Source organism: Xenopus tropicalis, chromosome 7, assembly GCF_000004195.4.
Source record: "Xenopus tropicalis strain Nigerian chromosome 7, UCB_Xtro_10.0, whole genome shotgun sequence".
In the NCBI taxonomy this organism is placed as follows: domain Eukaryota; kingdom Metazoa; phylum Chordata; class Amphibia; order Anura; family Pipidae; genus Xenopus; species Xenopus tropicalis.
Genome location: NC_030683.2, coordinates 127,555,107 through 127,579,799, shown reverse-complemented (window position 1 = coordinate 127,579,799; position 24,693 = coordinate 127,555,107). Strand labels below are relative to the sequence as shown.

Sequence of the window (24,693 nt, the reverse complement as noted above, 5' to 3'; positions counted from 1 at the left end):
CCTGGTAAGTCTGACACTTACACCACTAACATCACATTTTTGTATAATGGAGAAATTAATGTGATAATATTAACTTCCTTGTGCTCCTTCCCCCTATAGCTTCTGCTCCTCCCATCCCTGCTTATGTAAACATATATTTCCCCCTAAATAGAAAGGGAACCATGCTTTGTCGGAGATTTTAGCTATCTGTATAACAGAGCATTCTGTCACAGTGGCACAGATCCTATCTGATCCCCCCCCCATTGTAAGCAGCAGTCCTGCCCTGCTTTATGGCTGAGATTCTAGCTATCTGTATAACAGAGCATTCTGTCACAGTGGCACAGATCCTATCTGATCCCCCCATTGTAAGCAGCAGTCCTGCCCTGCTTTATGGCTGAGATTCTAGCTATCTGTATAACAGAGCATTCTGTCACAGTGGCACAGATCCTATCTGATCCCCCCATTGTAAGCAGCAGTCCTGCCCTGCTTTATGGCTGAGATTCTAGCTATCTGTATAACAGAGCATTCTGTCACAGTGGCACAGATCCTATCTGATCCCCCCATTGTAAGCAGCAGTCCTGCCCTGCTTTATGGCTGAGATTCTAGCTATCTGTATAACAGAGCATTCTGTCACAGTGGAACACAGATCCTATCTGATCCCCCCACTGTCAACTACAACCCTAATCTGTCCCTTTTCTGTGGTGGTGATTGATTGAGTACCTACGGACTGTGCAACCTTTATCCTGGTTACTGTCTCTTTAGACTTGGCACGTGACATATGAAATCTCTAACCACATGAGCGAGTACACTTGTGCTTTTGCTGACAAGTTCTCTTTTTAGAAAAGGAAGTGGTTAGACCCCGATAGGTGCTGTCTCTTGGAATCGAGTGTAGCAGTCTGCTGTAGTCTCTCCCCCAGACACGGCGCACATATACATTGGTCTCTCTACCGGCCGGATTCCAGCACCGACACCGGGAGGGAACTGGAAAGAGGAGACTTAATAACGGACTCAGGATTTCAGAAAGGCCAAAGTGAGTAAATTTAATCTTAATCCTATAAAAAAAAAAAATGGAAGCCTTTCCATTGCTCAGAGTGATACTGGGGGATATCAACTGCATTTAACCCATTCACTGCCAGCTGATCAGCTTGGGGTCTCATACCTCCCAAGCATTTCCTAGGTGAAATATTGTACATAAACATTTTATTATTGTACAGTCTTACCATAATGGTTTCTATAGGGAAGCCAGTCCCCAAATGCTTTAATACACGAGTAAGTAAAATACTTTAAAAACCAACAAAAGGGAACTAATAAACGCCTGAAAAGGAATAACCAGACTTTAGATTAGCATTTGTCATGTTTTGGCCTTGCAGTCTGTTCCCTATATTTTGAATAAGCAGATGTCCCAACGAAATTTGAACCTAGAACTAATTAAATTTACATTAACATTTATATAGCTGATGCTTAAGCCCCTGTAAGAGAGATGGTGCCTATAGTAGCAGTGGGGGGATAATAGCCTCTGGGAAGGGACTGGGGCTGTGGGATAGCAGGTATAGTAGGGAGAGATGGTGCCTATAGTAGCAGTGGGGGGGATAATAGCCTCTGGGAAGGGACTGGGGCTGTGGGATAGCAGGTATAGTAGGGAGAGATGGTGCCTATAGTAGCAGTGGGGGGGATAATAGCCTCTGGGAAGGGACTGGGGCTGTGGGATAGCAGGTATAGTAGGGAGAGATGGTGCCTATAGTAGCAGTGGGGGGATAATAGCCTCAGGGAAGGGACTGGGGCTGTGGGATAGCAGGTATAGTAGGGAGAGATGGTGCCTATAGTAGCAGTGGGGGGATAATAGCCTCTGGGAAGGGACTGGGGCTGTGGGATAGCAGGTATAGTAGGGAGAGATGGTGCCTATAGTAGCAGTGGGGGGATAATAGCCTCTGGGAAGGGACTGGGGCTGTGGGATAGCAGGTATAGTAGGGAGAGATGGTGCCTATAGTAACAGTGGGAGGATAATAGCCTCTGGGAAGGGACTGGGGCTGTGGGATAGCAGGTATAGTAGGGAGAGATGGTGCCTATAGTAACAGTGGGAGGATAATAGCCTCTGGGAAGGGACTGGGGCTGTGGGATAGCAGGTATAGTAGGGAGAGATGGTGCCTATAGTAACAGTGGGAGGATAATAGCCTCTGGGAAGGGACTGGGGCTGTGGGATAGCAGGTATAGTAGGGAGAGATGGTGCCTATAGTAGCAGTGGGGGGATAATAGCCTCTGGGAAGGGACTGGGGCTGTGGGATAGCAGGTATAGTAGGGAGAGATGGTGCCTATAGTAGCAGTGGGGGGATAATAGCCTCTGGGAAGGAACTGGGGCTGAGGTATAATTGTAGTAGGGCAACAATGTAGACACAGAAGCAGCCATGTTATAATTTGATTAAACTAAAAAATGGAATAACCTTTAGTTTTATAATAAAAGAGAATATATAGTAAGCCTTTTATTGGGTATATAGCCAATATTCACTTTCTAAACCCGATTGCTCTGTTACAGCATGGACAGGCTGACCTGGTTTATGATTCTGTATTTAATCCCAGCACTTTTTGGTAAGTATTCCATTATCTAAATATCTTGTACGGTTGTTTAATAATTAAGATTTTAGTGTTTAAGTGCTGAGAAGCCTCTAATAAACGCATCTCCATGTGATTTCTTTGCCCAGCAAGGGAAATATTCCACAGCTGCACTGAACATTCTAGTTCCACGGCCTCTATACGTGCTCTCAAAAATGTACATTTCCTCCTCTAAAAGAAAAAAGATCTTGCTGGGTTTGCTTACAGATTTTGCATTAACTGTACAATCCATTGTTGTCTCTAGATAATAAGAGAGATTGTATTAAATCCCTATGGAAATCTGATGTTGCCCGTACACTGCAATATTTCAATGTTAAAGACCCTTTTCATCATTAAAATGACCCTACTTGCCATTATCAGACCCCTTATCCAGAAACCCATTATCCAGAAAGTTCAGAATTACAGAAAGGCCATCTCCCATAGACTCCATTTCAATGAAATAATTCAAATTGTAAAAAAATAGTTTCCCTTTTCTCTGTAATAATAAAACAGTACCTGTACTTGATCCCAACTAAGATATAATTACCCCTTATTGGGGCAGAACAGCCCTATTGGGTTTATTTCATGGTTAAATGATTCCCTTTTCTCTGTAATAATAAAACAGTACCTGTACTTGATCCCAACTAAGATATAATTACCCCTTATTGGGGGCAGAACAGCCCTATTGGGTTTATTTCATGGTTAAATGATTCCCTTTTCTCTGTAATAATAAAACAGTACCTGTACTTGATCCCAACTAAGATATAATTACCCCTTATTGGGGGCAGAACAGTCCTATTGGGTTTATTTCATGGTTAAATGATTCCCCTTTTCTCTGTAATAATAAAACAGTACCTGTACTAGATCCCAACTGAGATACAATTAATCCTTACTGGAACCAAATCAATCCTTTTGGGTTGAATTCCTGTTTAAATCCTTTTTTTAGTAGACTTAAGGTAGGAGATCTGAATTACGGAAAGACCCCTTATCCAGAAAACCCCAGGTCCCAAGCATACTGGATAATGGGTCCCATACCAGTATAATGTAAACCCAACTCAATGGCTTTCAAAAGCAATTAGTATTTTTTTCAACACAACTATAGAAGAGAGGGAGGTGGGTGTTGCTTTACTCTTCCAAACTGCTGGTATCTGGCCATTAATCTCTATTGATGACATTCATCCATAAATTTCTATTGACATGACATTGAATGGTCCATATAACCATTAGTGGGTAGAGGCCTATCCATACTTTGCCCATTGGGAGGTTCCAGTTGTTTGTAACGTCCGTAAGTACCTTGGTGTGTTCCACCATTGTACGCACCCAAGTCTGTAGAATTAACCATATGAAGAATCTATTGAGCTTCACATTGAGGTCTTCAATGACACGTTCTATCTAGGTGCATTTTTTTCCTCCTAAAAATGCAACTTGCACCCCTTACTCTTACCTATACCAAGGACCAGGGTCTGACTGGGCTTCCGGGGCACTGGGAAAAAACGTAGTGGGCCCCGGCGGCCAGGTCCTGATGCCCACCGTGCACTTCACTGATCTTAACTCCCCCAACATTCTACAAGTAAGTTTCATTTATATGTGCTCGGTGGAGGAGTTTGTGTGAAGGCAGGGGCAATTGGGAGGTGCAGGGGCCCCTAAGGCAGAAGCCCTGGTGGACCCTGCACCCCCCCCCCCAGTCCGACCCAACCAAGGACCCATCCAAGTGAGGAGCCCAATGTGACTTTCTGCTCTATACCCCTTATCAAGTTCTCATATGTGATGGAAGCTCGGTAATCCTGGAAGAACAAGATGACGAAAGTGAGATGGACCAAGGTGGAAGTTCTGGTGAGTAAATAGTTTTATTTTGAACTCAGACAGGCATTTCAGCAATACGGGGAAGCAAATGGTTATATGGAACCCGACCTCTGCCACATGTCACAATAAAATATTTAGCATCTTCAACCTACTGTGTTGACAAAAACCCAATTGAATCCATATTAATTGGGGGGGGGGGGGGTCAACACATAAAATACATTTTAACCATAATACTGTCATTATATCCGACAGGGCTGCTGAGACAGCCTCTCAGGTCAGAAGCTCAGCTGAAATGAGGGGTGGGAGTGTCTTTTCATTGTCCCACAGGAAGTGGTCACAGCACTGACAGGAAACCACTCCTCCCCTCCTGTCTGTTCTTTGATCCCAGCCCAGTCTTATGCAGTTTCCTGATCAATAAACTAACATTAATAAAAACTATATTTTCCTTTATTTATAGTGCTATAGTATGTTCCTATGTTCCACAGAGGTATATGAGGTGCAGGGAGTTACAGGGAATGCAATGATCAGGGGCAGGGAGTCGCAAGAGAAAAATGCAGCTGCCCCATAACTGACGACTCCTAGACCGAAAAGTAGCAAAAGGGGCGGATCCAGCACACCAAACCATATTAGTATAAACATTATTCTTTCCATTTCACATTTTACATGGTTGTGAAAATTTACCCAATATATGACCCCTGTAAAAGGAGAAGGAAAGGTAAAAACTAAGTAAATACAGCCATAAGCATCACAAACGCTGCGCTGAGTCCTCTATCAAAAGAAACACAGGATTTCTTGTCTCCTTTTTTGTGTACACATGTTCTTCTGTGTCAGACTTCCTCTCTAAGAAAAATCCTTCTGGGCAAAAGTCTGCTCAGTTTGCTCCTCTCTCCCCCTTCCATAATCTCTTAGCTCTCCCTCCCATCTCTCCTCTCTCCCCTACCTGCTGTGCTGTGTAATCTGAGCTACCAGCAGCTAGAGCTGCAGCAGGAAGCTACTGAGACTGAGCTAAAATGCCAGCTTTTTAAACAGACTGAGTAGTTTACTCGAGTATAGTAAAGCTTTCTGCAGGATAAAAATAGGTATAGTGTTCTAGGTGGCGCTAGGGTTCTAGGTAGCACTAATGTGGCTAATCTATTGGCAATAAAATGCCAAAATGCCTTTCTATCTCCTTTTTAAGGCTTGTTTTTTATTCTTTCCATGGTCTCCATAAAAACAGGGGTCCTTGGATAGATTAGTGAGGCAAAAATTACCATTTATGACGCTCACTATCAACAACGCTATCATCACTATTTCAGTCTCTACCCCAGGCCTCAAAATGTTGCACCCACTGTGTTACTAATAACTGGCGGAAGCCTGGGACCCTACTACAGTGTCGCCCTAAGAAACCTACATACTATAACTTAAAATCAATACATATTATTGTCTTTCTGGGTCATCTAGACTGTAGCCCTGAAACCCACGCAAACCTAAACTCTATCAGACTTTGCTTGAAAATCAGCAAAAGGTGAGAGATGAAAACCCGTAGTAAATGTAGGTCTGCACACTGAGTGGGGGGGGGGAAACTGCACTATTTTTAAGTGGTTCACACACCAGCCCCCCCTATTTATCACACTGCTAAACTGTGTTAAACCACAAACTACACGTGCTAAACGGCCTTCAGTGCTTCCCAAATTTATCTGCACCGCTCCGTGACACACTAACCTACCAAAATGAGATGTAAGAGGCGCGATCATGTGGTGCAGAGGAACTGCACCCAAGTAGGAAACCACATCGACTAACTGATCTCTCTAGAAAACCCCAGAGGCCATTGTTATATATTTCTTTAAAAAAAAGTTTTGGGCTGATTTATTGAGAAGTTTCTCCAAAACCCTACTAGTTCAGCTTATCTAGGAATTTAGCCTTTGGCCTCGTGCCTTTATATGATCATGGAATTCCTCAGTGACTTAAAAAATAAAATCCTTACATTTTACAATAGGGGGTTCTCTCTCATTCATATATATATATATCTATTTACGGAAACTGTTGGTGAAGTTTCACCTATTTCCGCGAATGTTGACCTGTACCATGATCTGTTACGACTGAAAGAAATTGACCTTAAACTCCACGGAATCGAATCCTCCGATTTCTACAAGAACTAACATATCCCACGCGGTTTCAGAATCCAGAATATACCAACGATTGGAAGAAATAATATTGAGTTCTGCAAACGCTGGTGCCAGATACTTAACAAATGTTCTATGGACTTCAGCACATCTCCTATCTCTTTCGTCAGACCAGGACATGCGGTGGTTAGATAAGCTTCAACAGCAAATGTCCCACTACACTAGAACTACATCAATTCAAGAAGCAGAAAGTAGCTACGGATTATCAGCGCTGAAGAGTCTATAGGTGGCGTATGGGGGGGACGGGGACGGAACCAACACTATAAAACCATCCTTCAAAAGACAGAAGCCTTCCCATCCCTACCAGTTTGACTCCTCAGCCAATTCCTCAGATGCGGACACAATGCTCGGCAATAGGTGGAGACCAAGGGGATGACCGAGACACTGACCGCAACTTTTTCAGCACACCCCAGCCACTCATATGGGGCGCCTACATACAAGAGGAGGGGGTCGGTCCGTCAAAGGTGTGAGACCACAACCTTAGTTTCCATAATCTTTCTGACGCTGAGATGTGTCTACTGTCTAAGGGATTATCTTTTGTACCCACACATACCGGACACCATGATAGACATTTTATAAATTCCAAAGGAACCTGAAACTTAAGGAACACTTTAGAACCCCCAGTGTAAACCCTGACTCTTTTTAAGGCACCGAATGACTTTGAACCCACAAATACTCCCAATGTCAGGAACTGTGGGGAATCAAACCATGGACTTCGTGCTGAACTACAATTGCACTTACTGAGCCACAAGAGGCTCTTTGAGCTACGTTGGGTCATTTGCCCTGATGTGCGTCCAGCATCTCTGCCTGTTTCCCTTCAGGCTCCGCCCATCTTGCCATCTTGTTAATTGCATGTGTTGCTAATTAGCAGCCTTTATAAACCTGCTCCTGGGCAAGTCCCAATGCTTGATCATTGTTGCTGCTGAGCCTGATCTAGCCACGTCATGAATTTGACATCCGTAATTCCTGACTCCTGATTCCTTGTGTCCGTTCTCCTGTCCCCACCCGTTACCCTGTCTTCTGTGGATCCCCCCTGGCTTGACCTTCGGCCTGTTTACTTGACCTCGTTTGCCTGCTGCCTGCCACTGACCACAGCCTGCCTTTTGGACCTTGCCGGTATTCTGCCAGTCTTGACCAACTTGCCAGTTATCGGACTCTATCTTGCCTTATATCAGGCCTATATAATAACTCTTATGTTCTGTTTTCATTAAATATCTAACTTGGCCTTGCTACTATCCAGCCCTTAAAGGGTGTTCCTGGGGCTTACACTGCACATAGGCTCCTACCCGCTGGTCACACACCAGAGGCCAGTCCTGACACCCAAATCCATTGAAGCCTTGACTAGGTTACTTGTAGATGAAACTAGGAAAGGGCATGCTCATGACAAGATATACCCCAATGTTAGATGATCGGAGAGGGAAACATTACAGTTTGGGCAATAACCCAAACGTTATTAGACCAGCGGATAAAGGGGATTCCATTGTGATACAGAACTACACGGACTACCGCACTGAGATTCTGAAATAACTCCTCTTAGGCGACAGTTTACAAACGTCTAACCAATGATCCCAAAATTGACGAGATATTACAGATGGGTCAATCAATTTTTATTGATTTTAACTGGAGAGGTAATGGGAAAGTAGGAAAAAAATGGGGGGAGGGAAGCTGGACGGTCTCCGATAAGAGCCCTAACCCAAGCCATACACAATCATAGGACAGTCCTTGGTAAAGATAAAGCAATGCCTCCTATTCGATTTTGTTCATCAATTTTGCCTATTTCTGAAGATGACTGTAATATATTTTTATAAACACTTGGTTTGATTCAACCGAATTGGTCAAATCCATGTGAGAGCCCCAAAATGTATTTGTTGTGAGTTAAATGTATTTTAATACAATCTTTTTAAATAAATTATATTTTTCAAGAAACCATATCCTCCTGCATCCTAAAAAGGGACATTAAAATCAGCAGTAAGCCATATAGAGTTCTATCCTATGTAAGAAGTGGGGTTCATGTTGGTTAAACTGACGTTAGAACTTGAGGCTTATTGGGGAGTCTCTGGTTAAAAACAAAAAAACATTTATAAATCTTTAATAGTTTTTGTTTGCTTCCTTCCCTCTGTAGGTGAAGGTGTCGGTGAACAGATGGGAAACAGTGAGTCCTTTCTTTCCTTTTTTGTGTTCTAATATGTGTAATTATAATCTATGGGGCTCCCCCTTGGAGGGCTGTGGTGGTTGGGTCTGAGCATAAATGCCAGTTAAAAAATGAGGAGAATGGCAATTTGCTTTTTATGTGCACCTAAAAGCCAAACCTAAATGGCGGCCAGGGTGAGTTATGGGATGAACTTAATTTACTTTTCTAGAAATTCTTAAGACTGTGCCTGGAAGATAATGGCAAAATACATGTGTATCGGTCTAACAGAGCCCAGCCTGAAGGCCAGTTAGGGGGGGATTTGGGGTGAGTGCTTATTTGTGCCCTGGGTACCCCTGGAACTATAGCAGGGTGACTGTTACCCCAATGTTTCTATATATCTGTAACCTTGTTATGGGCTAAGGGGGCCCAGCCTGAAGGCCAGTTAGGGGGGGATTTGGGGTGAGTGCTTATTTGTGCCCTGGGTACCCCTGGAACTATAGCAGGGTGACTGTTACCCCAATGTTTCTATATATCTGTAACCTTGTTATGGGCTAAGGGGGCCCAGCCTGAAGGCCAGTTAGGGGGGGATTTGGGGTGAGTGCTTATTTGTGCCCTGGGTACCCCTGGAACTATAGCGAGGTGACTGTTACCCCAATGTTCTCTATAACCTTTTAATAAGCTAAGGAACCCCATGACCAACGCTGGACTTCTAAATGGGCCTTGAACTGAAAAAGATCAACCATTGGACTAAACATATAATAAGGCAACTATAACCCATATCCTTAAATATAAAGAGGAGTGTGCCGTGCATATAGAATGACCCATTGTAATGTAAATTAAAGAACATTTAGAATCTAGGTACAGTTAAGGTACAATTTAAACTTTATGTATAAATGTACAGTTAGATAGGAAATGCAATAGGGGTTGTTTTCATAAAAACAGAATGACCTGTTATAATCTAAAACTGCATTTCCACTCTAGGGGCTGAAGAATCTATAAGCGGAAATGGTGAGTCCTATGTACAGTCTTCTATGTTTCATTTGGTCTCCTCCTCCAGATTAATGATATTACACAAATGCATTATGGTCCCATTGTACAAAGCTCCTGACCGTTACAGATCCTCCCCAATACTCCAGTACTATGCAAACCACTTTTGGGTGTTTAGTAACACCTTGAAAGGAGACCTATATTGAAAGATGGGTTCTACAACGATCACCACTAGTGGTGAAAATGTGGTACTACAACTATCCCAAATCTCATCGGCCATAAGTTATTTCTTTTTGGATAAATTAAATGGATAAATTTAACATGCATTTCTTTAAAAGGGGTGGTTCACATTTAATATCATGTAGACATTGAAAAAACATAACAAGGAAACAGACCAATTGCAAATGAATGTCAGTTATTCACCTTTTTCTTCAGCAGCTGTTTAGTATTTTAGAAGAGATCTGGTTTCTAGGGTCTTATTTATGCTAGCAACAAGGCAGTGGTTTAAATAAGAGATGGCAACATGGATAGTAAAGGGCCTGCATAGAAAGAAAAGTATTTAAAAGTAACCATAATAAAACTGGAGCCTCGTAGAGCAATAGTTTTTGGCTGTCTGGGTCAGTGACCCCCATTTTAAATGTAAAGAGGCAGAAGAAAGGCAAATAATTCAAAAACTATAAATAAATAAATCATGGAAACCAATAGCAAAGTTCCTAGGAATAGGCCACTGAATAAAATACTAAGTTAACTACCCCTTTTAAGCTGCTGATAAATCTTTTAGTATAAATTGGGCAAATATGACCATTCTATACCATGTACATTCATTAACCTGATCTGCTTGACAGTGTCATCTGCTAATGAATGGAAAAATATGGAGGTGACCATGCCTTGTGGTATCCTGCCATTCAAACCAGTCTGAGCAGTCCAAATGCACCAGTATGGGTCACTGAATGGTCACTTTATTTCAGTTTTAGTGTCCCTATAGCAGCACAATGGGTATCTCCGTTTTACATTGTATTTCTTGGAATGCAGGTATTGACTCCAAAATGAAGATCAGCACCGGTAAGTGGCCAACATTTAATAGAGAAAATTTTTAAAGATATACAGGTCTGGGATTTGTTATCTGGAAACCTAGTATCCAGAGTGCTCCAAAATACGTAAAAGCCATATCCCATAAGACTCCAAATATTCATTTTGAAAAATGATTCCCTTTTCTCTGTAATAATAAAACAATACCTGTACTTGATCCCAACTAAGATATAATTACCCCTTATTGGGGGCAGAACAGCCCTATTGGGTTTATTTAATGGTTAAATGATTCCCTTTTCTCTGTAATAATAAAACAGTACCTGTACTTGATCCCAACTAAGATATAATTACCCCTTATTGGGGCAGAACAGCCCTATTGGGTTTATTTAATGGTTAAATGATTCCCTTTTCTCTGTAATAATAAAACAATACCTGTACTTGATCCCAACTAAGATATAATTACCCCTTATTGGGGCAGAACAGCCCTATTGGGTTTATTTCATGGTTAAATGATTCCCTTTTCTCTGTAATAATAAAACAGTACCTGTACTTGATCCCAACTAAGATATAATTACCCCTTATTGGGGCAGAACAGCCCTATTGGGTTTATTTAAGGGTTAAATGATTCCCTTTTCTCTGTAATAATAAAACAGTACCTGTACTTGATCCCAACTAAGATATAATTACCCCTTATTGGGGGCAGAACAGCCCTATTGGGTTTATTTCATGGTTAAATGATTCCCTTTTCTCTGTAATAATAAAACAGTACCTGTACTTGATCCCAACTAAGATATAATTACCCCTTATTGGGGGCAGAACAGCCCTATTGGGTTTATTTCATGGTTAAATGATTCCCTTTTCTCTGTAATAATAAAACAGTACCTGTACTTGATCCCAACTAAGATATAATTACCCCTTATTGGGGCAGAACAGCCCTATTGGGTTTATTTCATGGTTAAATGATTCCCTTTTCTCTGTAATAAAACAGTACCTGTACTTGATCCCATACCTGTGCTATAAAGAATAAAAATCTCTGGGCTATTCATGCAGCAGTACATGTGGCAATATTGCAATATAAATAATGAAAGATATTGATTTAGCTTACAGGGGGCTGGGACACAGCCAAAGTAAAATATGAATGGGGGAGACCTAAAGAACTGAGGTTTAGATTCAGTACTTGGCATCTTTTTTTAGATTACAATATTTATATACTGCGAGCATCAAAGACATCTTTACATACTCATATACACACTTCCTTTGGCTTTAGCAAAAAAAAAATTAGCAAAAATTGCAAATATTAGTGTTAATAATGGTACAGGTTAGTTATAGACTCATGCAACACCCTAGTTAGCTAATAGCCTGTACAGAGAGATAACATAAAACTATGGCACAAAGGGTTTCCCCCTGTACTAAGCACAATTCAGCAGGAACAGCCCCCTAAGTTTGCTCATAGCCTGTACAGAGAGATAACATAAAACTATGGCACAAAGGGTTTCCCCCTGTACTAAGCACAATTCAGCAGGAACAGCCCCCTAAGTTTGCTCATAGCCTGTACAGAGAGATAACATAAAACTATGGCACAAAGGGTTTCCCCCTGTACTAAGCACAATTCAGCAGGAACAGCCCCCTAAGTTTGCCCATAGCCTGTACAGAGAGATACCATAAAACTATGGCACATAGGGATTCCCCTGTACTAAGCACAATTCAGCAGGAACAGCACCCTAAGTTTGCTCATAGCCTGTACAGAGAGATACCATAAAACTATGGCACATAGGGATTCCCCTGTACTAAGCACAATTCAGCAGGAACAGCACCCTAAGTTTGCACATAGCCTGTACAGAGAGATACCATAAAACTATGGCACATAGGGATTCCTCTGTACTAAGCACAATTCAGCAGGAACAGCCCCCTAAGTTTGCCCATAGCCTGTCCAGAGAGATACCATAAAACTGGCACATAGGGTTTCCCCTGTACTAAGCACAATTCAGCAGGAACAGCCCCCTAAGTTTGCTCATAGCCTGTACAGAGAGATACCATAAAACTATGGCACATAGGGATTCCCCTGTACTAAGCACAATTCAGCAGGAACAGCACCCTAAGTTTGCTCATAGCCTGTACAGAGAGATACCATAAAACTATGGCACATAGGGATTCCCCTGTACTAAGCACAATTCAGCAGGAACAGCACCCTAAGTTTGCTCATAGCCTGTACAGAGAGATACCATAAAACTATGGCACATAGGGATTCCCCTGTACTAAGCACAATTCAGCAGGAACAGCCCCCTAAGTTTGCTCATAGCCTGTACAGAGAGATACCATAAAACTATGGCACATAGGGATTCCCTTGTACTAAGCACAATTCAGCAGGAACTTCTTTATGGTGTGTCTATATAGTATAAGCAGTTGTGTTATTTTACTCTTTTGGTTCCTTTCAGTGCAAGTGATAACGACTGTGAGTTCTGTGATCCTGGGAATGGGCACCCTTAAATTAGTTGGTAAGTGCTGTGGAGTATAATATTTACCTACTGTCTGTCACTTAAAATGAAAATAGGCTATATATGAAGATGAACAGTATCTTTACCATTCAAAATGGGCCAGTTCAGGTGAGAACATTTTTCGCCCTCACCATATGTTAAACTACTCTATAGTTGGCATTGAGCAGACGCCTCTTTCACAGCTCTTCACTGGCCTGTATATACGGACTGCCAAAGTAGAGGGGAAATTGCACACACTGTCCAAAAAACTGAGATACAATGGGCAAGCATAACCATAAAGCTGGATATAACTCCTATAAACAGCTGCATGCATGTATCCGTCAATACTATATTATTTGATAGAATAGCTCTCCAATGAGGAGCCCAGCAAGGTTGCCCTCTTTTACCCTTACTATTTGCGCTAATAACTGAGCCACTAGCTAAAATCATATGTCAAAATCCAATAATACACGGCCTTAAAGTAGGCAAAGTAGAAGAGAAAATAGCTTATCCTAATGGTTTATGGGACTATTCCCTGAAGGAAGAGGCACAGAGAGGATCAATTCAGGGGCTGCAGTGGGTTGACCAGTTTAGATATTTAGGCATTATCACTACATCTAGGACCCTGCATGAATCTGGAACCCATTCTTTAAAAATTTAAAAAAGATGCCCCACACTGTAAAACTATTGTTGATGGTGTGGGGGTAGAAAGGTAATAAAAATGATTAAGACACATTCTTCAACAGATTAAATAGTGACATAAAGTCAATTATATGGGCTAATGGACCCCCTAGAGTTGCCTGACGCACGCTTACCGCACCCTTTGGTCAGAGAGGCTTAGCCCTGCCCAATATGGATCTGTATTGCCTAGCTACTCAAATGACAAATATTCATAAGTGGTTTCAAGCTAACTTGAAAAACCCACTCATGGTTGTACATCAGTGGTTTTCTCTTATAGGTTTCTGTGGGACACAGGGACCTTGGGGTATAGCATTCACCAGCATGAGCAGGACACTAGAAGAGGAAGCCAGCCCCTCCTCCCTCCTGCTATATCCCACAGCACTTCCTGTTAACCTCCATTTTTTTTTTCTAGTGTCCCTCAAGGAGACTGGACGGTTTTCATTCTCTCTGATTCCCAGACTTGGAAAGATTATTCTGCGGCCAGACTGAGTCCGGCACCAGGGGCTGTCCTTTGGACCTTCGTGAGGAGGTATCCTGACAAGGTTTTCCCCTTCGTGGGACATAAGGCTATGGAGCCACTAAGTCTTCTCTGAGGCTGGCTACTGCAGATTCCCTGGCTGACTCGGAATCCCCCCACGCAACAGCAGAGTGGGAGCACTATTCGCTCAGTGAGGGTGAGATTTCATCGGATGAGGCGGGCGACAATGACAATCCTTCCCTACACTCATCAGAAGCTATTGACTCCTTGATATCAGCGGTCATTTCCTGTCAGGACCTGATGGCTCCAGATTCCATACAAGAATCTTCTCAGCCATTATTTAAGCGACAAAAGAAGTCATCAGCCATCTTTCCCTCTCATCAGCCATCTTTCCCTCTCATCAGCCACTAGACAACATCATCCAGTCAGAGTGGGATCACCCCAAAAAACGTTTTCAAGCTAATTGACATTTTCAGAGGTCCTACCCCTTTCCACAGGCTCTCCAAGACTACAGCCCTCCCTGTTCCAGACTCCTCGTCCTTCAAGGACCCCATGGACAAGAAGCTGGAGGGTTTTCTTAGATCCATCTTCACATCAGCGGGCGAGAGCATGAGACCAGCATTAGCTGTGGCTTGTGTCTCCCGAGCCACCCAGACTTGGACAGACACGCTCATTGTGGCCATCAACTCCGGCACTCCTCGACACGAGTTGACAACTATGGCCGTCCAGATCATGAGCACTAGCAATTTATTTATGCGAGGCTACCCTAGATGCAACACAAGCGATTAGCCGCACCTCAGCCCTTTCAGTGGCGGATCGTTGGTCCTTATGGTTAAAAATGTGGTCAGCGGACCTTTCATCCAAGAAGTCACTCACCATCTTACCGTTCAAGGGGAAGCTTCTCTTTGGCCCGGAGCTGGATAAGATTATCAACCAAGCCACAGGGGGAAGGAGCACCCTCCTCCCACAGCCTAAGAACCGCACTCCCTTCCGTTGGGGATGTTCCTTTCACCCCAAGGCTTCCAAGTCTTCCTCCTCAAGGGATTTCTCCGCTCACGGCTCCTCAAACAGATCCCGCTTTCAGACCCGGTCCAAATATTCTTGACAGAACAAGAGGACACAGCGCAAGCCAGCAGACAAATCCTCCTCATAATGACTATCCATTGGCAGAGCGTGACCCGGTAGGGGAGTGACTGCGACTCTTCAGGGATGCCTGACTACAATTCACCGTAGACCCATGGGTTCACCAGATAATCTCTTCGGGTTATCGCCTAGAATTTTCCTCAAGGCCGCCACCCCGATTTTTTTTCATGTGCCGACTGCCGGCAGACCCCCACAAACAGCAGGCCTTCATGTCCATCATTCAGAGCCTTCTGGGAGACAGGTGGTTGTTCCAGTACCTTCGGCCGACCGATTCCGAGCTTTCTACTCCAACCTCTTCATTGTTCCGAAGAGAGATGGATCCTTCAGACCAGTCCTAGATTTAAAACCCCTGAACACCTTTCTCTGCTTCTCATGCTTCAAGATGGAGTCTCTCCACTCAGTCATAGCCGGCATGTCTCCAAACAAATTTCTGGGGACATTGGGCATAAAGGACGCTTACCTCCATGTTCCCATTTTCCCTCCGCACTGGAAGTTCTTGCGCTTTGCGGTCAAGAATCAACATTTCCAATTCACCTCCCTTCCATTCGGACTCGCATCGGCACCCAGGGTCTTCAGCAAAATCATGGCTGCTGCAGCAGCGGTGGCACTGAGTTCCCAGGGGGTTTCCATCACTCCCTACCTAGACAATCTCCTTCTCAAGGCCCCCACTCTTCCAGCAGCAATGTCCCAACTTACACAGGTCCTAGACACATTGGCCTCTCTGGGGTGGAAGATCAATAAGACAAAGTCCTGTCTGATTCCCTCTCAGCGCACGTCATTCCTAAGCATGATATTCGACACAAGACTTCAGAGTCTTTCTGCCACCGGACAAGATATCCAGAACTCAGGACATGATACGACTTCTCCTTCGCACTCCTCCTCCCATTGCCTTGCCATGCAGGTACTGGGGATAATGGTCTCAACCATACAGGCCCGTCCCCTTTGCTCAGTTCCACCTAAAGGGCATTACAATGGAACATCTTAGACCAGTGGAACTGAACAAGTCTGTCTCAACGTATCCATCTCCTTCCCAGGACCAGAGTTGCCCTGTCACTGTGGCTCGACGCTTCTCACCTATTAAAGGGGTGCATGCTTCTAGATCCCCAGTGGCTCCTGCTGATGACAGATGCCAGTCTTAAGGGGTGGGGAGCTGTCCTACACCAACACACAACTCTGGGAACATGGTTGGAGTCAGACACGTCTTCCCATCAACATCCTGGAGATCAGAGCGGTGCGGCTAGCCCTCCTTCACTGGCAGACAAAGCTACGGTGTCAGGCAGTAAAGATTCAATCAGACAACGCCAACACTGTCGCTTATCTCAACCATCAAGGGAAGCCGACAGGCCCTGAAGGAGGTCAGCAGGATTCTATCCTGGGCAGAGTCCAGGGAGGTGCATCTCTCAGCAGTCTACATCTGAGCAGACAAATGCTCGACCCAGGAGAATGGTCCCTCAATCACGGCATATTTCAAGACATCGTAGACAGGTGGGGTCTCCCAGAGGTGGACCTCATGGTCTCCCGAACAAATCGGCAGGTGCCTTAGTTCATGGCCAGATGCCGAGACCCACTGGCAATTGCAGCAGACTGGTAGTTCACACTGGCTTACAGCTTTCCTCCCCTTCCACTCTTTCCCAGAGTACTCTGGAAAATCAGGAGAGAGGATTGTTAACTAATCCCTCAGCAGGGACAGCCCACGGCGTGTCCCTCCCCTTCCCGACCTTCTCTCGCAAGGGCCGATTCGACACCCCAACCCATTGTTTCTCAATTTGACGGCATGGCTCGAGTCGCTAGTCCTCAACCACAAGGGATTCTCCAAGGAGGTCATCCAGACGATGATGACTGACTGACAGAAAACCCATATAAGCCAGAACTTACCACCGAGTCTGGAGGACCTACCAGGAAGTTGCCTTTCCTTCGGATATTAATTTCAGGACTTCTCCATTCCCCGGTAACTTTCCTTCCTGCAGCTGGGTCTCTCCAAAAGCTTATCCCTGGGTTCCCTAAAATCCCAGATTTCCGCACTCTTGGTACTCTTTCAGCAACCCCTAGCCATTCTTCCTGACGTGGTAACATTTCTACAGGGAGTATCCAGTCTACACCCGCTTTTCCGTGATCCCATTCCTCCTTGGGATCTCAACTTCGTTCTGGCCGCACTGTTTCGGAGCTGAGTTCCCTATCCTGCCAGATGCCTTACCTGATCTTAAACAAGGCCTGCGCAGTCCTAAGAACAACTCCTTCCTTCCCTCCAAAGGTAATCTCTGCTTTCCACATCAATCAGGATATCACCATACCATCCTTTTGCCTTCAGCCAACGTATCCTAAGGAAGTAGGCATTGCATTCACTCGACCCATTTCGGGCCCTCGAGTTTTATTTGCACCGTACCAAAGACTTGCGTTGCTCTGATTCCTTGTTTATTCTACACACGGGCCCCCAAATGGGTTCTCCAGCTTCCAAGACCACTATTTCTACATGGATCAAGGAAGCAATCAGTAGGGCCTACATATCGAGAGGCAAGACTCCGCCTCTGCGAATCAGAGCCCGCTCCACTAGAGGCATAGGCACATCCTGGCCCTTCAGGAACAAAGCCTCAGCTGAACAGGTCTGCAAAGGTGCAACCTGGACATCCTTACATTCCTTCACAAAATTCTCTAGCTTTGAGGTGTTTGCAGCATCTGACGCTCTTTTTGGAAGGTAGGTGCTTCAGGCTGCAGTCTACCGCTTCCACCCTCCAGTTAGTTTATGGGACAGCTTTGGTATGTCTCCAAGGTCCCTGTGTCCCACAGACACCTGTAAGAGAAAAGGAGATTTTGTGAAACTCGTCATTAAATCCTTTTCTCTCAGGGGGTCTGTGGGACACAGGGCTTCTCCCGCTTGGATGCGGTCATACTCTATATTTTTTTTCTGCCAAATGTACATAGTTACTGTTCTAGTTATCTTCTTGACAAAACTGAGGTTAACAGGAAGTGCCGGAGGGTATAGCAGCAGGGAGGAGGGGCTGGTTTCCTCTAGTGTCCTGCTCCTGCTGGTGGATGCTATACCCCAAGGTCCCTGTGTCCCACAGACCCCCTGAGAGAAAAGGATTTAATGGTGAGTATCACAAAATCTCCTTTTCAACCTTCTTAATGCAGCGACCCTTTAATACAGTTCCTAATATTGTGGTGACCCCCAACCATAAGATTATTCCTAAGACCATCGGAAATGTGTTTTCCAATGGTCTTAGGCGACCCCTGTGAAAGGGTCGTTTGACCCCCAAAGGGGTCCCAAACCACAAGTTGAGAACCGCTATTCTAGATGGAAGCATTTTGGGCCCCCTAGAGAGTCTGACAAATGCCCCACATAAGACAAAGCCGGATCAGATTAAGGTCCCCTAGGTGTTCACTACCTTAGTCCAGGCTTTAATCTGGGTAGTAAAAAAAATCTTTGGAAGATGCTCAGAATTGACCTACTAGAGTTGTAAATGATAGGAAGTACCTGTACTTGATCCCAACTAAGATATAATTACCCCTTATTGGGGGCAGAACAGCCCTATTGGGTTTATTTAATGGTTAAATGATTCCCTTTTCTCTGTAATAATAAAACAGTACCTGTACTTGATCCCAACTAAGATATAATTACCCCTTATTGGGGGCAGAACAGCCCTATTGGGTTTATTTAATGGTTAAATGATTCCCTTTTCTCTGTAATAATAAAACAGTACCTGTACTTGATCCCAACTAAGATATAATTACCCCTTATTGGGGGCAGAACAGCCCTATTGGGTTTATTTAATGGTTAAATGATTCCCTTTTCTCTGTAATAATAAAACAGTACCTGTACTTGATCCCAACTAAGATATAATTAATCCTTATTGGAGGCCAACAAGCCTATTGGGTTTCTTCAATATTTATATGATTTTTAGCAGATTTAAGTTAGGGATCCAAATTACAGAAAGATCCCTTATCTGGAAAACCCCAGGTCCCTAGCATTCTGGATAATCGGTCCCATACCTATACCGTGTTACATGGATTTTCCAGTGTAATATACACAGCTACTTTAATAACCTATTTTGTGTTTTTAGTTCTAGGTCTCTGATCCACCACAAGGACACAAAGTTGTACAACATTACAGAATCCAGGAGATCGGATAACACATCTCTTGATGCTACTTTGGTTTAAAATTGGGCATTCTTTAGCTTCTCCCATCTACTGTCCAACTTACTTACAAATAAAAGGTTTGCTTAGAAGCTGGGCAGGGGCAAATGTAGCAGTCCCCTATGGTAAAGTGGTAGAACCTGCCCAACTACATTCAATTCGTCGCTTTATTAATCTGTAAAAATAATTATAGTTTATAGGCTATTTGTGCCAAAATGGAATTCCGTTGAATATTCCATAACAATATTATTGCGCTATATACATACAGCATTGGGTAAATATCCATAGATTGAATACAAGCAAATATATTTCATTTGATTATGGACAATAGGTGGGACCTCCGATTTTTGGAGGCCTAAGCTTGCTGGGACTATGCTGGTAAATCAGGAGCATTAGCTACTGGTTAAATAGTTACTACTCGAGGTTGGAAAAGGCAGCCTCTCCCTCATTCTCCTTGACTTCTGGTTGATCCAGAGGAAGGTGAAAACCCCCTATGAACTGTCCCCAATTTAATTCTATTCCTTTCCATGAATGTAACAGATTGGGTTATTACGCCGTTCTGCTGTTTCTCATAATTCTATTGAATCTGATAACCAATTTATTATATATCCATGCATTTCTAAATGGATGTAAATTTAATAAAAGAAATTGAAACCTGTATTTTGAAGCTATTTCATTTCATGATTTTTTTTTTTTTTTACCTTTCCCAACTGAAAAAAATTCCTTGTCCACATTTTGTAATTTGTTTTTATGTGTAAATTGCTTATAGGTTGAATAATGTACACCTGTTTAAGAAGAGGGGGAAGAAATTGGAATAAGCACATGATTTACCGTATTAAAGACAAGTCATCTCAAATATAGTTACATAGGATTGAAAAAAGAACAGTCCATTAAGTTCAACCCATCCAAGTAAACCCAGCTCTATAGATGAGAGATTGATAGAGATGGTGGAGATGGAGATGATGGAGATGGAGAATTTATAGTAAAGATACCATTACACTATAAATAATATAATAGCAAACAAAAATATATATTTTTTTTTCTTTGGTTCGTTATTGCCCATTGGTAACACCACAATATAATTAATGTTGTTTTTGGAAAACTATAACAAAAATAGTTATAAAACTAATGTACATTACTAAACTCAATACCAATGAAGACAGTGTTGCTTCCAATTATTTTTCTTTTTATTTGTGAAAAACTTCTAGCTCCCTAGTGGAAGTTTGATATTTACTGTATATTTTCTTCATACAGTGATCTATTATCCGGAAACCTGTTATCCAAAAAAAATCCAAATAGCAGGGAGACTCTCTCCCATAGACTCCATTATGAGCAAATGTATATATATATATATCTATGTATGTATATCTTTATTTATAAAGTGCTACTTATGTACGCAGCACTGTACAGTAGGATACATTAATACAAACAGGGGGTTAATAAGATAATAGATAAATACAAAGTATAACAATAAATACAAATAAATACAGGATACAGTTGCAATAAGTTAAGAGTCAAAGACACAAGAGAATGGAGGTCCCTGCCCCGTAGAGCTTGCAATCTATATAAGAGGGGTAACTAACAGACACAAATAGGCAAATATAAGTGCTGTAGGTCACAGTGGGTGACAATACAGTATAAGTGCCAGTTCCCAGATCAGGTGCTGGGTGAGGGCTCCAATGGAATGACAGGTCCTATACCCCCGGCAGGTGGAGCCTAGCTCAGTTTTTGTTGTGTCTTCAGGAGTGAAGGATCTTTATTTTCTCCAGACTAATAGTTCTAAGAACGGGCAGCAAGCCTGACTTAGGGGATAGCCAAGACCCCCACACTGAGTAGGAGGTCTCTCCCGGGCATCACCCAACGTGGGACAGTCTCCAGAATAACAAGTGGCAGGGTCTATTCCACCCTGGGTGCACTGACCCTCCAGCATCAATTCTCTCCTTCCTCCTTACAGGAAGAGAGCAGCTGGCCGGACGACTGGGGAGGAACCTGCAGATCAACAGTCGGTTCTGCATGTAAGGTACGGGTGGGTTCTCTCGCTCCTCAAAGCCTACTGCCACACAGACACGGAGAACTCAGGGAGACCCTTCACTTATAGGGCTAAGTCCCTCTGAGGAGTTCTGACCCCGTTTTTACAAGCGCTTAGGTGGCACAGTGCAGGTTTTATTACTTGGCGCCATCACATTTGAAATTGGCGCCACTTTCTCGCCACACCCCCTTCTTCCTCCGCAACCCGGAAGCGCGGTACTGCTCGCGGCGGCGCATCCAGACCGCATACCGCTCGCCTCAGGCCAGCACCTTCAGTTTCTGGGTCCCCCCCGATTGACTTCTCTACCTCAGCAGCACAAGCCACACTCAAGCCCCGGAACACCGCCTCTGTCTCACACAGCATCTCAGAGACACCGGCGGGGCACCTGCACACTGGGAATAGCTGCTGCCACTTCTGCAGACACTCTCCCTTGGGTCTCCCTCTGGCTCCTCTTTCCTGCTCACCGCCTGCAGGTCAGTTGGCTAGCACAGCCTGTTTATTTTCTTGCCTAATAGCGCTGCGCATGCTTATTTCACAGCCCCTCATCATGTCCAGTGATAGCCCCTTCTCTAGGTGCGCGACCTCAGCGCAGATAAAATACCTAAGCCTGTGCCAAATGTTGCAAACGCCTCCCTGCTGGTCATAAGGACCCCATTTGTACCTCTTGCAAACCATAGATCTGTAACTCCCAGGAACTGCTCCCCCTCCAGTGAACCAGCCACATCAGGAGGAACCCCCAGCAACTGCACAACCTCCCCAAACAGGAGCGCAGCCCATACCTGAGTGGGCCTCTCAGTTAGCTACAGGCATCCCATTGCTGGCCTCCTCGCTGGATAAACTCCTTTCGCGCCTGGACAATCCCAAGGTTAAGCCCTCCAAGCACAGAGCTCCATCACCTTCGGACGAGGACAGTGAGGACTACTCCAGAGCACCCTCACCTATAATTCCTGAACCCAGCCTATCTGAGGGAGAGCTATCCGACTCATCTGACCAAGAGGAGCATGAGCCAGCCAAGCATTCATATGAGGCAGTGGACACCCTAATCTCCTCGGTTCGTGAGACCTTACACCTACAGGAGCCCGAAACCACTTCGGACTCCCCCAAGGCGCTCTTTAAGAGGCATAACAAATCCTCACCTGTGTTTCCTACACACTCTCAACTGGATCTCATTATCCAACAAGAATGGGACAAACCAGAGAGGCGTTTTCAAAAAATTGTACCCTTTTCCTACAGACCTCATTGAGAAATGGGCCACCCCTCCATCAGTGAATGCTCCAGTCTCCCGCCTCTCTAAGACCACAGCCCTTCCAGTCCCTGATGCCTCCTCCTTCAAGGACGCTATGGACAAGAAAATGGAGAGCCTTCTCCGTTCTTCCTTCGCAGCCTCGGGCACCTCCCTTCGACCGATTCTGGCCACAGCCTGGGTCAGCAGAGCTATCCAATCCTGGGTGGATGTACTACTTCAAGGGCTCATCTCTGGGACCCCTCGTTACGAACTATCCCAGCAGGCCGCCCAAATAAAGGAAGCAAATGACTACATCTGTGAGGCAGCACTAGATGCCGCACAACTCGCCAGCCGCACAACTCGCCAGCCGCTCCTCCGCCTTGGTGGTGGCAGCCCGCCGATCCCTCTGGATGAAACTATGGTCAGCAGATTTTTCCTCCAAAAAGGTCCCTGACTTCTCTCCCCTTCAAGGGCAAGCTCCTCTTTGGACCGGACCTTGACAAACTTATCAGCCAAGCCACCGGGGGCAAGAGTACTCTACTCCCACAACCTAAGGCCCGCGTACCCTTTCGAAGGGGAAGGTTTTTTCGTTGCTCACAAAAAAAGCACTCAAGATCACCCACACGCCAAATGACATCAGGCAAGACCCATTTCGGGAACAAGCATAAAACACCCTGGCAAGGCAGGAAGACCTTCACCAAACCAAACGACAAGTCCACTTCAGCATGACTATGCACTCCATTCTCCAGACCACACGGCCATAGGAGGAAGGCTTCGCCATTTCTCCAACGCCTGGCTCTCTCTCACTCGAGACACATGGGCTCACAAAATCGTGTCCACCGGCTATCACATAGAATTTGTGTCACCTCCACCATGCCGATTCTTCATGTCCAGACTTCCACAGGAAACATCCAAATGCAGAGCCTTTCTGGACGTGATTACCAAACACCTATAAGTGGAAGTGATTACACCAGTTCCTCAAGGCGACCGGTTCAAGGGCTACTACTCAAATCTCTTCATAGTTCCCAAAAAGGACGGCTCGGTGCGCCCAGTCTCTATCTCAAAGAACTCAAGTTGATCCGGCCTCGGAGGTTCAAAATGGAATCCCTCCGATCAGTCATCGCAGCGATGTCCCCGGGACAGTTCCTGTCATCCCTCGATATAAAGCATGCCTACCTACATGTACCTATTTTCCCTCACCATCAGAAATTCTTGTGATTTGCCTTCCAAAACCAGCATTATCAATTCACCGCTCTCCCATTCGGCCTATCCTCAGCCCCGCGGGTCTTCACCAAGATCATGGCAGCAGCCACGGCAGTGATCAGGAACAGGGGAATATCAATCCAAGTCCTACCACCGGGTCTGGTCCATATACCACCAGTGGTGTGATCGCAAAGGAGTGGACTTCAAGACCTTCTCGATCCCTACCATCCTAGAATTCCTACAAGATGGACTCTCCATGGGATTGTCCCTCAGCTCCCTCAAGTCACAGATCTCGGCACATTCAGTCCTGTTCCAGGATCGCCTAGCGCTTCTTCCGGACATGTAGACCTTCATACAGGGGGTATCCCACCTGTCACCTCCATACCGAGCCCCAACAGCCAACTGGGATCTCACCCTAGTTCTACGGGCGCTCCAACACCAACCCTTCGAACCATTAGCTTAAATACCGCTGCAATGGCTCACTTGGAAGACGGTCCCGCTCTTGGCCTTGGCGAGACGCGTCTCTGATTTTGTGTACTCGCCGTTACATCTCTTTCTCTCCAGTCGCTTGGGGGACATAGGACTTCCCTCCCAGAGAGAGGCCCTCGCTGTGTTCATCAGGCATGTATATAGTTGCAGATGTTTATGTAAA

General features: G+C 44.5%; 1 long non-coding RNA gene across 1 annotated transcript; it reads left to right on the top strand.

The window, feature by feature from the left end:
- The first annotated feature begins 836 nt into the window (after nt 1-836).
- On the top strand, nt 837-20,244 carry LOC100492346. The gene is made up of 8 exons (XR_208874.4): nt 837-1,009; nt 2,510-2,562; nt 4,321-4,398; nt 8,653-8,682; nt 9,643-9,669; nt 10,681-10,710; nt 13,113-13,172; nt 19,512-20,244. It is a non-coding gene; the product is annotated as an uncharacterized LOC100492346 (long non-coding RNA).
- Nucleotides 20,245-24,693: the final 4,449 nt, after the last annotated feature.